Source organism: Mastigoproctus giganteus, chromosome 1 (genome assembly GCF_048544385.1).
Source record: "Mastigoproctus giganteus isolate SK-2022 chromosome 1, ASM4854438v1, whole genome shotgun sequence".
NCBI lineage: Eukaryota > Metazoa > Arthropoda > Arachnida > Uropygi > Thelyphonidae > Mastigoproctus > Mastigoproctus giganteus.
This window is the reverse complement of record NC_143575.1, coordinates 267,757,577-267,771,642: the sequence shown is the minus strand read 5'-3', so window position 1 is coordinate 267,771,642 and position 14,066 is coordinate 267,757,577. Positions and strand designations below refer to the sequence as shown.

The 14,066-nt window shown below is 35.8% G+C and overlaps 1 long non-coding RNA gene across 1 annotated transcript; it reads left to right on the top strand.

Moving 5' to 3' along the window:
• Positions 1–267: 267 nt before the first annotated feature.
• On the top strand, positions 268–11,176 carry LOC150091957 (uncharacterized). Its single transcript, XR_016547695.1, has 3 exons — positions 268–364; positions 4,019–4,070; positions 11,089–11,176. It is a non-coding gene; the product is annotated as an uncharacterized LOC150091957 (long non-coding RNA).
• Positions 11,177–14,066: the final 2,890 nt, after the last annotated feature.

The following is a 14,066-nucleotide window of genomic DNA, read 5'->3' as shown; positions in this document are numbered from 1 at the left end:
TTTAAAAAAAAAATTTCATAGATAATCATTATAAGCAATTAAGTTTTTAGATTGTGATTCAAAATTTTATTTTTCTTCTTTTGAAATTATTACAATTTTTAAAACTTCACTGCTCTTATTTGAAATCATTGACTCTGAACATGTTTTGATTTCAGAGTTTTAACCTCTTAAGTTTAACTGAAGAGTGTTAGACACTAAGCCTATAACCTAATTTTTTATATTTTGCAGCCTAACAAAACACTAGTGCTACAGCGAACCTCTGAAAGTCTGCTGCAAGAGGTAGTTGTTGTGTTACAGAGACTAGAACCATCAGAAACTAACAAGACTGTATGCAGTCCTTCAGAAATAACACATTCAGAAGAAGGTATTAGCAAACTTACAGTGCATATCCTGGCTGTAATTAAGGGTTAAAGGAATGGGATATTTTTAAAATTTATTGGTTAAAATATGTGTGTTATATCTTATCTTTAAATTATGTCATTTTACATAAATAACATATAGGCAATGGGGAGGGTGGGACAACACTACCAACACAAAATGAAAGTTTATTCCAGCAATGTGTGCTTATATCCACATATCTGTTCTGCAACCAATTTCATATCTATTCTGCAATCAGTTTAAATTTATATTTATGTTCCATCTGAGAAAGGTAAAAGTGCCATCAGCATTTAGTTATATATTACTTTTAAAGCCTTATACATTTCAATTAGGTTATTATGCATTTTATATGTCTAATTTTCAGACACTGTTACAAAACTTCAGTCTTTCTAGATAATTACCTTTTATGTCCCCAACTAATCTTGTTGCTCTTTTCTGCACTTTTCCAGTTGATCTGTGAAGTTTCCATGCTTGTAACCTGTATGTGACATTCAGATATGGCTTAACCATTGCCTAATTTTGTCTCAGCTGGAAAAGTTCATGTACATCACTGACAGAATCCCATGAGCTGTCCTAACATCCTGTTTGCATGGGAGAATTTCACCTGACTGTACAGTTACCCCTGGGTTTTTTTTTTTTTTTCTCCCACTTTTATTTTTGTACCACACAAATGGTATGTAAATCAGGGATTACTGCCACCTAAATGCTTTATTAATGTTAACCTCGATTGCCATTTTTTTTAGCCCATCTGCTTATCTAGATCTTGAAGTAGCATACCCTGATAACTATCATTAACCAATTGATAGTTAACTTTGGAAAACTTAAGACATCAAAATTGAAATAACTAGATGAAAATTTACTATATTTATATTAACTAAATAAATATTAAAATTAATTGTGTATTTAATATATTACAAGCAGTTGGTTTGTCTAAGAAACTGTTGTGTATATGCAAGTTTTGTAGATGAAGCTAAAACTCATTAGCTTAAAATATTTTGCTCAATCTTTCAGTGGATTAGTTCTGCACCAGTCTGATTTACTTTGATAGAAAATTTTTAGGGTTGTAAGTGTGGCTACAAATGGTGTGTATGTGCATGCGTGTGCACACTTTTTTAAATAACCTTAATTCAAAATCTCTACTTATTTTTTATACCCTGAAAAACAAAACAGAAATATTGTGATAACCAGTAATTAGGTGAGATATTGCATTCCTCACACTTCTCGTTTCTTCATATGACAGAAGGTATAAGTCATAAATGCCGACCGGGCTGGCCGGTAAAGTACCTGCCTGGCAACCCAAAGGTCACGGGTTCGAATCCCGCCTCGAGCTTGGATCAAAGTACTGCAAAAACCTTGGGAGGTGCATTATGGCCACAGAAGCTGATGCGCCAACAACTAACTAAAAAAAATAATAATAAGTCATAAATGATTAATCAATAGCACTCATACAACCATTGCCTAGAGTGTTTTAGTTTGACTTAACTCTAGTTAGGATGCAGTGTTGCAGGTGTATGATCTAATAATTTGCTTTATGCTAAACAGATAAAATAAAAAAATAATAATAATAAATTTCATAAATATTTTTTTAATTCTGTCTTATATATGTAATAATATATGCTAACATTGGCATATGTCAACAAACAAATATAAGACATGATTACTTTTGAACAGCAGTCCTCTAGATATGCTTTTCTTAAACCTGTTACTTACATTCAGGGAGATTACCCCAAGAAAGTGGCTAAAATATAACAAAAGTTATGAGATTCTGAAAACACTTGGCAGGTAAAAAAAACAATTTTTCTTTTAAACTAAAAGAAAACTTTAAAATGTTTTGTTGCATCTGGCTTCACAGATGAAACAACTAAGTCTGCCATTCATAAGTGACTGATTCTTTAAAACCTCTGAAAAAATGCCCAAATACATAGTCCTGATTATAGTAATGATTAAGTCAGGTTATTTTTGAGGCACTGCCATCTGGAATACTCTCATTCTAAGGTTATGACAGTGCTAAAAAAAAAATTAAATTTCATATGTGGAAGGCTATAGCTGCATAAAAAATTATAGGTTGGTTCCTAATTAATCTATGATAATTCAGGCTCCTCAGGACTTACCACTTTCAGAACAAGAAATAGTTATCCAAACGGTTGTCGGGTGGCAAAAAAGGAAAACACTATGAATATAATTTGAATCCTTATAATCTTTTGCAGTATGTGAGATTTGCGCCATTCAGAAATTGGTTATATAAATTACTGGAATAAGTTGCCTACATGGGGCCGAGTGGGTAAAGTACCTGCCCGGCAAGCCAAAGGTCGCGGGTTCGATTCCCGCCTCGGGCTTGGATCAAAGTACTGCAAAAACCTTGGGAGGTGCAATATGGCCACAGAAGCCGATGCACCAACAACTACCAAATCAAAATCAAGCCTACATGGGCGGTAGAGGCTGACAGTTTGGGGAAATTCAAAGGTCATCTGGATAGTACCTTCGGGTCAGGGAAGCGCATAGGATGATAGGTTTAATTTCCTTTTCTTTTATTAATTATTATTTTTTTTTTATCATTGTTTTATTCGGTTTTTTTTTTTTTTTTTTTTTTTTTTGGCTGGTGTAGCATAAGCCATAGGCTTTCTTGCACCATGCTGCCATTACTAATACTAATATACAATTTCTAAGAAAAATCGTTTACAACTCATTTGATATAGTACCATAGTTTCTACTTGATTTTCGAGTGTTCCTGCAGAGTGCCTTATTAACACAGGGTTTGGTGCTTTCCACTCAAATTCAAGAGAATAAATACCTGATTTAACCTGTAATAACTGTTCAGAAGTTGGTAATACAGGAGGCGCCTCCATAGCCAGGTGGGAAGGAGTAGCAGTGCATAGCACACGCTTCTTGATTAGACCGGGGTTCGAGCCCGTCGCCACCAAATACGGAGGATGCGGAAAGGTCAGGGAATAACCACCATATATTCCGGAGCAATATGGCCTTAGTTGCTAATGCTCCTAAAAACCAAATAACAAACAAACAAGTTGGTAATACAGGTCTGACACACACTTTCATCACACCAGGAATTTTCCAAGTGTCAAAATTTCTTCTCATTTCAAAGAAAGTGTCTAAACATGCTCCTGTCCCCTTTAACAATGCAAAACAAACTATTACTTTTTCCTGTTGTAAATTACTGAGTAGTAAATCTCTCATGTACAATCACTTCTCAAACACTGAAAACTCCTTCCAAAATGAAACCAGTTTTGAATCTCTACAGGAGAAATTGTTGGAGATCTATTGTAATACATGCTTTTAAGGTTTGCATTTTTTTTTAATCAAAAATATTTGTTTACGATCACATAAGTTTTTACTTGGGTATACCACCTGTGCAACCTCTTGCCTTGCAAAATGGAGTGTGTATCAGAGTTTTGAGAATTCTGATCTATAAAATTCTTGCTCTGTTCAACAAAATACAGGAATTAGCAACCCACTGTTATTTTATTAAATCAATTGTATATTTGTTTAAAAAGTATATGTGGTAAATTAGAAAAAATTTTAATATCAGTTATTCAAGACTAACAGATATGTTGTTAGACTGATTGATAACCATATTATGCTGAAGATTTGAGCTATATCTAAATACAATGTTAATTATTTACAGGTAATCAAAGTGGAAGTGATGATAAATCAGAAAGAGAAGCAGCTGAAAAAAGGTTAATAATTTTTGTCTTATTAAATAAGCAAATGAGGTCTCCCCCCCCCCAACCATCTGCCACATACATATTTATATGTTAGCAATCTGTGTACTCAGAGGAGTTTATGGATCTTAACATCTACCGATTTGCACAAGAGAAGAATAAAAATATGATGAAAACAGTATGCAAAAGGTATTTGGGAAGTAAAGTGCAACCTTTAAAAGTAAGATAATAGATAAACATGGTAAAGAGCATAATTCCCTCGCATGGCAGAAGAGTAATAATATATAGCTAGCAGAATAATCTTCGTGTATTCATGTGCATATGACGTGGACAAACTTGGAAATGGATGGCATCATTTGGCTTTTGCATGTCTGAGTCACTGTGAACTTATCACTGTACAAATGGTGAATAATAACTATTTACTCTCACCTAGAAATATTTGAGTTTTGGATTTGATATTATGTATATTTATACTACTAAGTCTTATAAGTTAATCTATATTTATAAGGTTTACATTTTTTTAATCGAAAATATTTGTGCAATTTCTAGATCCATAGGTTACTGAAGTAGAGCCACGAATACAACAAGAGGTGGTATGCTGTAGAAGGTTGATGTTGATTTGTTATAAAATTTCATTTGCAAGGTAAAGAAGCAAAGTAAATCCATAGATGAAAGCTGTATATGTAGAGAATTTTTTCCCATTATATGAGACTGAAAAACAGATGACTTTTTTTTTTTTTTTTTTTGATGATGGATGAATGCTGGGTACATCACTGTGACCCAACCTTCATCCACCTGCAAGCCAGATCGTGTTGTCAATTTTTGGGGGGTTCTAAAGGTATCATCCTTACAGATTAGCTCCCAAAAGGCAATAGCATCACTGAGGACTACAGAAACCTTATGGAAAGTTAGAGGCTATCAAGTTGAAGAGATACAAAAGCTAATCAAAGGTATCCTAGCCGACAATGCTCCTACTCACACAGCTGCTCTCGCAGTGGACTTTGTAATCAGATTTGGCTTTGAAAATCTGCACCAACTACCTTATATTCCTAATCTCTAACCTTCAAACTTCTTCCTCTTTCATAAAATGAAAATTATGGAAATCATTATGTTGGCCTCAGATTTCAGACTGATGAAAAGATAAAGAAGTGGAAAAGCCTGGTTTTCTGCTCAAAGTAAGAAGTTCTGTTTAATAGGCCTGAAAGAGCTTATCAACAGATGGGGAAAAATGTATAGCTCTGGAAGATATAGAGAAGGATAAAATTGTAAGCCCAAATTTCAAATCCCTAAATCAGATATTTCTGGACAAAATTAAATATTGAGCACATAATCGGAAAATAAGTATTGATGTGATGCATTGAGTTCAGAGAGAGAGAGAGATGGGATTGTGTCACACTGAGATAAGCTGTGCAAAAGAAGGCAGTGTTTGTCTTTAATAAATGATAACATTATCCATATGAAGTACTTTAGCATTAGTAGAGGCATATAATGCAAGAAAGCGAACTTATATAGCATCAAAAAAAAAAAACTTCCCATTTCACCCATTCATTTGCTCCAAAGGTTTTTTCCAGTTATTCCCTGAATTTATTTAAGCTGTCAACTTCCACAATAACTGATGGACGTTTGTTCCAGCAATCAACCTGGTTGAAGGCAAATTTCTGCACACCTATTCTACAACTGTCTTTCCTCAACTTGAATTTATGCCCTTCAGGCGTGCAATCTGAGCAAGATGAAGAATCCCATCAGTATTGAACTTCCTCAAACCATTCAAGGCCTTATACACCTCAGTCAGATCACCTCACAGGTGCCTAGTCTCCAGATGCTGCAAATTGCAAAGGGTTGCTCTTACCGAGAAAAACTTAAGTTGTTCTCGTTAAGAGCAACCCTTTGTTCCCCTCACCAATCTTGTTGCCCTTCTCTGTACTCGTTCCAGTAGCTCTACATTCTTCCTAAAATGAGGCCTCCAGACTTGTATGCAGTACTCAAAGTATGACCATTGTCTTATACAAGGGGTTAATCACTTCTTATCCCTGCTAGCAAAATTTCTGTATATCATTGACAAGACCCCCAGCTGCTCGGGCAGCCTGTCTGCACTCTCAGAAAACTTCATATCTGACTGCACAATTACCTCTAGGTCCTTTCATTCTCAAATACACTGAGTGTAGTACTACACAATTGGTAGGTTACTCTGGGGTTACTGCTACCCATATGCAGTACTTTGCATTTGTCAATGTTAAACTTCAGTTGCCACCTCTGAGCCCATCTGCCCAACTTTTCTAGATCCTGTTAGCATTAACATTAGCATTAGTAGAGGCATTTGATGCAAGAAAGCAAGCTTATGTAGCATCAGCCAGAAAAAAAAAAAAAAAAAAAAACAACTTCCACTTCACCCCTCCGTTCGTTTGAAATACCTGTCCAGCTGAGCCTTAAATTTATTTAGGCTATCAACTTCCACAACAAGGGATGGAAGTCTTTTCCACCAACCAACTATCTGCTGGCTAAAGGCAAATTTCCGGACATCAAATTGAGGAAAGACAGATAACATCTGTCTTTCCTCAATTTGAATTTATGCCCTCTCAGGTGATTATTCTGAGCAAGAGGCTGAATCCCATCAGCATTGAGCATGCTCAAACCATTCAAGGCTTTATACACCTCTATCAGATCACCTCGCCGGTGCCTAGTCTCCAGACACTGTAATTTGCAAAACTTAAGCCTTTCTTCGTAAGAGCAACCCTTTGCTCCATTCACTAACCTTGTTGCCCTTCTCTGTACTCGTTCCAGCAGCTCTACATCCTTCTTGAAATGAGGCCTCCAGACCTGTATACAGTACCCAAGGTGTGGTCTGACCATTGCCTTATACAAGGGAATAATCACCTCCTTATTCCTGCAAAAAAAATTCCTGTATATCATTGATAAGACACCATGAGCTACTCTTGCAGTCCATCTGCACTGCTCAGAGAACTTCATATCTGCCTGCATAATTACCCCCAGGTTCTTTTCATTCTCTACCACTGTCGGTGTAGTACCACAGAGTTGATACGTTTCTCTGGGGTTGCTGTTTCCCATATGTAGTACTTTACATTTGTCAGTGTTAAACTTCATTTGCCACCTCTCAGCCCATCTGTTCAACCTTTCCAGATCCTGTTGCAGCAGCATAGCATCAGTAGTGTCCTTAACAACCCTGCCAACTTTTGTATCGTCTGCAAACTTGGACATTAAGCTTGATATACCATCATCAATATTATTTATAAATACAGAAAACAATAATGGACCCAACACTGAACCCTGAGGGACTCCACTGATAATATTAGTCCAGAGTGAGAAGTGTCCATTGATTACCACTCTCTGTCTTCTCTCCCTCAACCACCCCTTTGTCCATAGCAGCAATCTGCCTCCAATGCCACACTTCTCCAATTTGTGCAGCAGTCTTCCATGTGCAACAGTATCAAAAGCCTTTCTAAGATCCAAGTATATAATATCAAAGTTATTCCCTGCATCCAGTTCTTTTGTGACTGCATCACGGTATCCAATCAAATTGGTCCGGCAAGACTTCCCCTTAACAAAACCATGCTGTGTCCGAGCTATAACTGAAGTCTTGTCTAGATGATCCTGCAGTACTTCTTTAACCAGTGCCTCCATTAATTTTCCAGGAACAGAAGTTAAAAAGTAACAGGTCTATAATTACTTGTGTCGCCCTTTGATCCTCCTTTGTGAATTGTAGTCACATTTACGCATCTCCAGTCTATGGGTACCTCCCCTGAGTCCAAGCTCTCATAATTATGACTAAGGGTTTGCTTACTTCCTTTGCTGCCTCCTTTAATATAACTGGATAGATCCCATCCACCCCATGTGCCTTTCTTATGTTTATCTTCAACAATTTCTCCTCCACTTTACTCTCAGTTATTACAAGATTATCTAGCTTACTGCCAGAGTTGAATACACCTCTGGCATTCCCCTCCCTGATTAACTCCTCATGTGTGAATGTCGATGCAAAATATTCATTTAGTTTGTTAGCTACCTGAGCAGGATCATCAACAGTTGAACCATCGATATCAAGTGGACCAATCTGATTTATCCACTTCCTTCTAGAGTTTACATAAGTAAAGAACTCTTTGCTGTTTTTCTTTGCATCCCTTGCCAAAGATTTCTCGTAATCTGCCTTCGCCTACCTAACCTCCTTTGTAACTTGGTTACAGATCAACTTATATCTATCATAGGCTTCTGTGTCACATGTTAATTTATATGTATCCCAAGCATTTTTCTTCTCTGCCATATGTCTCATTAATTCATCTGACATCCATTTAGGCCTAAACCTTGAACAATTTTTCTTAGTTGGTATGTAAAGCCTAGTAGCTTCCAAGATAAGTTTTTTGAATGCTTCCCATTTTGAATTTGCTGTTGGTGACATCATCAGTTGGTCCCACTGTATAGAATTTAAATACTGTCTCAGACCATCGTAGTCGCCTTTACGAAAGCAATAACCCTTCCCTTTACCCCTGATGGTAGTTACCTCTTTGAGTAAATCCCACTTCAGCACACTGTGATCACTGCCACCTAGTTGTTCCTCTATCTACAGATTCTTAATGCATGAAGAATCACTACTGATAATCAAATCAAGAGTATTACTCCCTCTAGTTGCCTCCCGAACATGCTGATGTAGAAAACAATCATCCAATAAATCCACAAAAGCCTTGCTAGTGTGTGAGTGACCAACCCACAAATTCCAGTCAATATCTGGGAAATTAAAATCCCCCATTCTGTGATTTAGTGGCCCACTCTATTTCCCTGTACAGTTTCTTATTATACTCATCAGAGTCACTAGGCGTATAACACACGCCTACTCTCAATTTTGATCTCCCAATGCTTGTCACACCAAACTGACTCGACACTGCACTGTCCAGAGATGTCGACTGGCTTCACTTTCTTGGATTTTATGTTTCTTAACTAATAGTATAACCCCTCCTCCCTTCCTATCCTGTCTTTACTTTCTGTAGACGTTGTACTCCCCCAATTCCAGTTCTGCATTCCTTATATCTGTGTGACACTACGTCTCTGATATCCCAACAATATCTGCTTTGATGTTTTGAGCAATACCTCAAATTCATCAAATTTATTTACCAAACTCCTAGCATTGGTATACATGCAAATATACATGCACCTGTTCTTTTTCTTAGCTACCCTAACACAACCCTTGTGTTTACTTGTACCCCAATGACTCCCAGCAGTCTCTGAAATATCCTGCACCTTGTTTTCCAGGCTTCTGTTCATTCCAATAGAAGCAGTGCAAGAATCTCTATCACCTCTGCCAATGGCTACTGTTAATCTATTAGATCTTGTATCCCCCCCCCAAGCTAGCAGTTTTCCAACCCACCTAACACTGCCTCGATAGCATCAGCAAATATTCTTGCACCCTTTTTATTTAAGTGTATCCCATCCCTGTAGAAGCAGTCCCTTCTGTTAACAAGTACAGACCAAGCTGGAAAAAATTCTACCCCTTGAGCCTTGCACAGTCTTTCCAGGGCCAAATTGATCGACAAGGCTCTCATCATATACTCCCTCCTATCGTGTCTGGGCAGAATTGCAGACACTTTCAAATTCAACCCTAATTCACGGCTTTTATTCAACAATGACCTGTACTTGTTAAGTAATTCTGCTGGTCTCCTACTCTTAATATCATTAGTGCCAACGTGTACATCGTCATAGACCTTTGCCCCTGGCAGACATACCCTGGTCCTGTTCCACCTATCCTTTTTACAAAGCATGTTCCCCGTTTCCCTGACAATATAGTTACTAACAACTACTAGTTGTTTGTGACTACTATTGTCAACAGCTACTAGTTGCAGCAGTATGCTGTCATTACTATCATTAACAACCCTACCAATCTTCATATCATCTGCAAACTTGGATCAAACCTTCAGTATTATTGATAAGAACTTGGGGGACTCCACTAATAACATTAGTTTATGAAGAGCAGTGTCCATTGATTATCACCCTGGCTCTCCCACTCAACGATCCCTTTTATCCATAGCAGGAACTTGCCCTTAATGCCATACTACTCCAATTTGCACAGCAGTCTTCCATGTGAAACAGTATTAAAAGCTTTGCTTCATACATATCTGTGAAGACAGGTTCCTTAAAATTCAACAGATTGCAACAAGTTCAACTAAATCAAGACGTTCAGTCATCAAAGACCACAAATATGCACAATGTGGCTCAATTTAAAGATTTAATTTTATACAAAGTTACCAAAGGTGCTTTTTCGATCACGTCATCACTATGTCTAAACACAATGATGATGTGAGTAAAAGTGTACTCCACGACTTGGACCCCAGAGTAAAAGTGGACTCCTCGATTTGGAAATGGTCATCTTCACAACCTGACAGGAAAATGTGACTGAATTTTGCCACAAAATTGTGGATATACTCCTTTTTTGGACTATACAAAGTGTCCTGCTTATAAATCTTCTTCTGAAAGAAGAGATTGCTAATGCTATCCATTACTACCTCACACTGGATAAAACTCACGTGTTACGTTTGTTGAAATGGACTAATATATGTACAAAATTATGTTATCTTCCTCAACGACAACATCACATGCAGCCCTACAGACTCTGCAGTGGTTCAAGCAACATGAATAGATTTTGGTTCATCCACCATGTGGAACTAACTTTTCTTTCAGATAGACACATTTTTGGTGTGAAAACTGCATATATGAAGAAGAACTTTTGCAGTTTACAGATGTACAATCAGCGTGCACAGTCAATCTGCAATACACTCAGCCAAATTTTCTTCATAGCAAGAACCTATGCACTCAGCTGCCATTGAGGACAAAGTATATAAATGATGATTATGTAGAAAAAATGTCTTGATCTATATATACACTGTTGTGTATGCTTTACTCCCAGATTCTCCTCTTACAAAAAAAATTGTAATTGAAGAAATTAAAAAAAAATGTGAAGTAAATAATTATCTGTGATTTTTATTTTCATATTACCATTAAGTATTATTATTTAACTTTTTATTTCTTTTTGTAGTGTATTAAGCACAGATGGGCATATTACACCAATATCAAGAAAGAGACGTACTCTAGAGACACCACTTTCATCTTGTCCACCTAAACAGGTATATTGCATTTTTTGTCTTTACAGACCAACCTTTTGGGATATCTCTGTTATGATATTTGTTTTGTCATGATATCCTGAAAAAAATATTACATCTTTTCAGGAAAATATATATATAAAATAATAAACAAGATGTGGAAAGTAGTGATCACTCATTTTTATTATGAAACAGAATGACAGAAAGAAAGAGTAGAAATACATACACTACTGTTTGGTGGAAGTATTTTTTACACACACACACACAGGAAAATTACTGCACCCAGTAATGGGACAGCAATTTTCTGTAGTATAACATAGGATATCACAACTTGAGGGGGGGACAATAATTCAGCATTGTTACTTAAAATTAATTTGTCAAATGTATGATATGCTATGATCAGTCTACACCTGTTGTGCAAAATTAAATATTTATTGAAATTAAAATTCTGTAAACACTAAAAAGGTAATTATAAGTTGTATTTTCCTGAAAATTGAATTGTAGAATAACTTGACGTAATGTGGCTGAATACAGATAGTTTTGATTTGTAATGAGAGATCATATATCAAATGAAGATGGCATTAGTGGTTAATAATTTTAAAAGAGACTAGAATATCATGTTTTGCTTAGAAACAGCTGATAATGAAAAAGTAACATGTAGGGTGGGAGGGAGAGAGAGAGAGAGAGAGAGTATTGAATTAAATTGTGACACTTTTAACAAAAGATAAAAATGAGTTATCTTCATGATGTGATGGCACATCATTTCTTATAATTATTTCTTTTGTTAAATAATTATAATCTTTCTCTCTGTATATTGATGAAGACCGAAAGACATGAATGCTTGCAATAATGATGTTGAGTTAACTATATGGCAAGTGTCAGAACTATAGTGGGTATGTTTTTTATAAATATAAAAAAAAAAAAAGAGAGAGAGAGAGAGAGAGATCCAAATCACAATTTTACTATTCCTCAATTATTATGTTTCCTTTTGATCTGCATCATTAATTGTTTAATGAAGAATTTGGCTATAAACAAATAACACAAATGTAAGCAATCATTTAAAATATAAATTTAAAATTAGTGAGCACTTGTTTATGTAAACAAAACAAGTGTGAGTACTGAAGAATGCAGAAGTTTCATTTTCACAAGTGAAAATGAAGACTGCCAATGTTAAAAAAAATTCAGCCATCTTTTACTAAATTTCAGGTGATACCAGAATGTTGTCATTTCTACATTGGGTGCAACTGAAGCAGTTTCTTTTGATAATTTTGAAATGTTAATAAATGGTGAAATTAGTGGACTGTATTTAACTTATACAGAGTAAAATGGAAAATGAAGATAATAGAAGGAATTAATGTGAGCACTTGCCATGAAGCACAAGGTATAAAGAATGTGTTAGATTCTATTTTCACAAGTGCTATGCTCCTCTGATATTAGCAGCACAGGGTTGCTTCTTCCCATGGCAACAAATTATGCCACACCCAAAGAAGGGAGACATGTTTAAACAAAGAAAAAATTCATGTACTCCATTGGCATTATTAAAAAAAATAATAAAATAAATCTTAAAGAAATATTTTCAGTATAAAAAATGAATTATTCACAACTGTGTTTGTAATAGATTTAAAATATAGTGTAGCATCAAAATGTGAACAATTTTTAATTATTTCCTGCCAATAAAAGATTTTGAAAACATAGCATTTCAGAATTGACACATAGCAGTGATTGAATACCTGCCTTGGTGTTAATTTAATTTCATTACATCAATTCACAGAACATTCACTTGTCGTCTTGCTCACTGAATCACTTCAACAAAGTCACATCTTCTCCTGCCAATAAGTCTGGCATGAAATGTACTTCCAACTATAATAATTTCTTGTTTGGAATGAACTCTTTCAGCAGTTTTTTGAGTGTTATATAAAAATCGGTACTTTACATACCAATTTTTTACATACTGATGTATATAAAAGAGAGGGCTACATGCTTTTATCATGAATTGGCACAAGTGCTGCCAGCATTTTATCGGATTTGGGGCCATTTCATTTTGAAATCCTGGTTCCTTCGAAATGAGGGGCAAAATATTCAGATTTGTAACTCTTTTCGTGGATACATGAAAGCATAACCGAAACAAGATTTTCACAGTTATTATTGTAGATTCGTGCCATCTATTTGTAGAACTTTCCTCAAATTTTGGGTTTCTCTACCATGATGATTATAGGTAGTCTGGAGTAAGGACCGTTCCAGGCCGACCTGGAACGGTCCTTACTCCAGACTACCTCTTTTTCAGTTTCATTTGCAGAGTACATATATGTACACTTGTGAAAGTTGCAGCATTGTGCAAGGTGGCATCAAAAGAACACTAAACAACTCTCCCAATTGTAGATAAAATTAAACTAATTCAGGCTACAGAAAAGGACAACAAAAAAGTGTAATTGCTGCCTAATTTGGAAATCGTTCTAATGCAACTTTTTTTCTAGCCAATAAGTATGCATTTTAGAAATGGACAGAACTTACCCAATCCTAAGCATTGGGAACTGAATGAGAATTGTAGGTTTTCTCAGTGCTGGAAACAGAGCATTCTGGGACACAGGAAAAAACTGAACAATTTGCTAAATATCTTAATCGTGATGTATTTATAGAAAATAATTGATAAAACAATGACTTTAAAAGGTAATTCTTGTGGTGATAAGCATAGTGAAGAATATTTAACTCTTATTTTGGTAGAGAAATTGCCTTTTGAGATTATTAGAAAGCTTTCAAGCTGCAGTATTTTTTGGTGTAGAGACCCTTCCTGTTCAGTATGTTGCAAATCATAAGGCTTGGGTGACAGATGAATTTCTTCTAAATGGCTATTCAAATTAGATTGATTCATGGTGGATAGAGGGGAAATTTGTTTATGGTAATTGCAGAGCTCTCA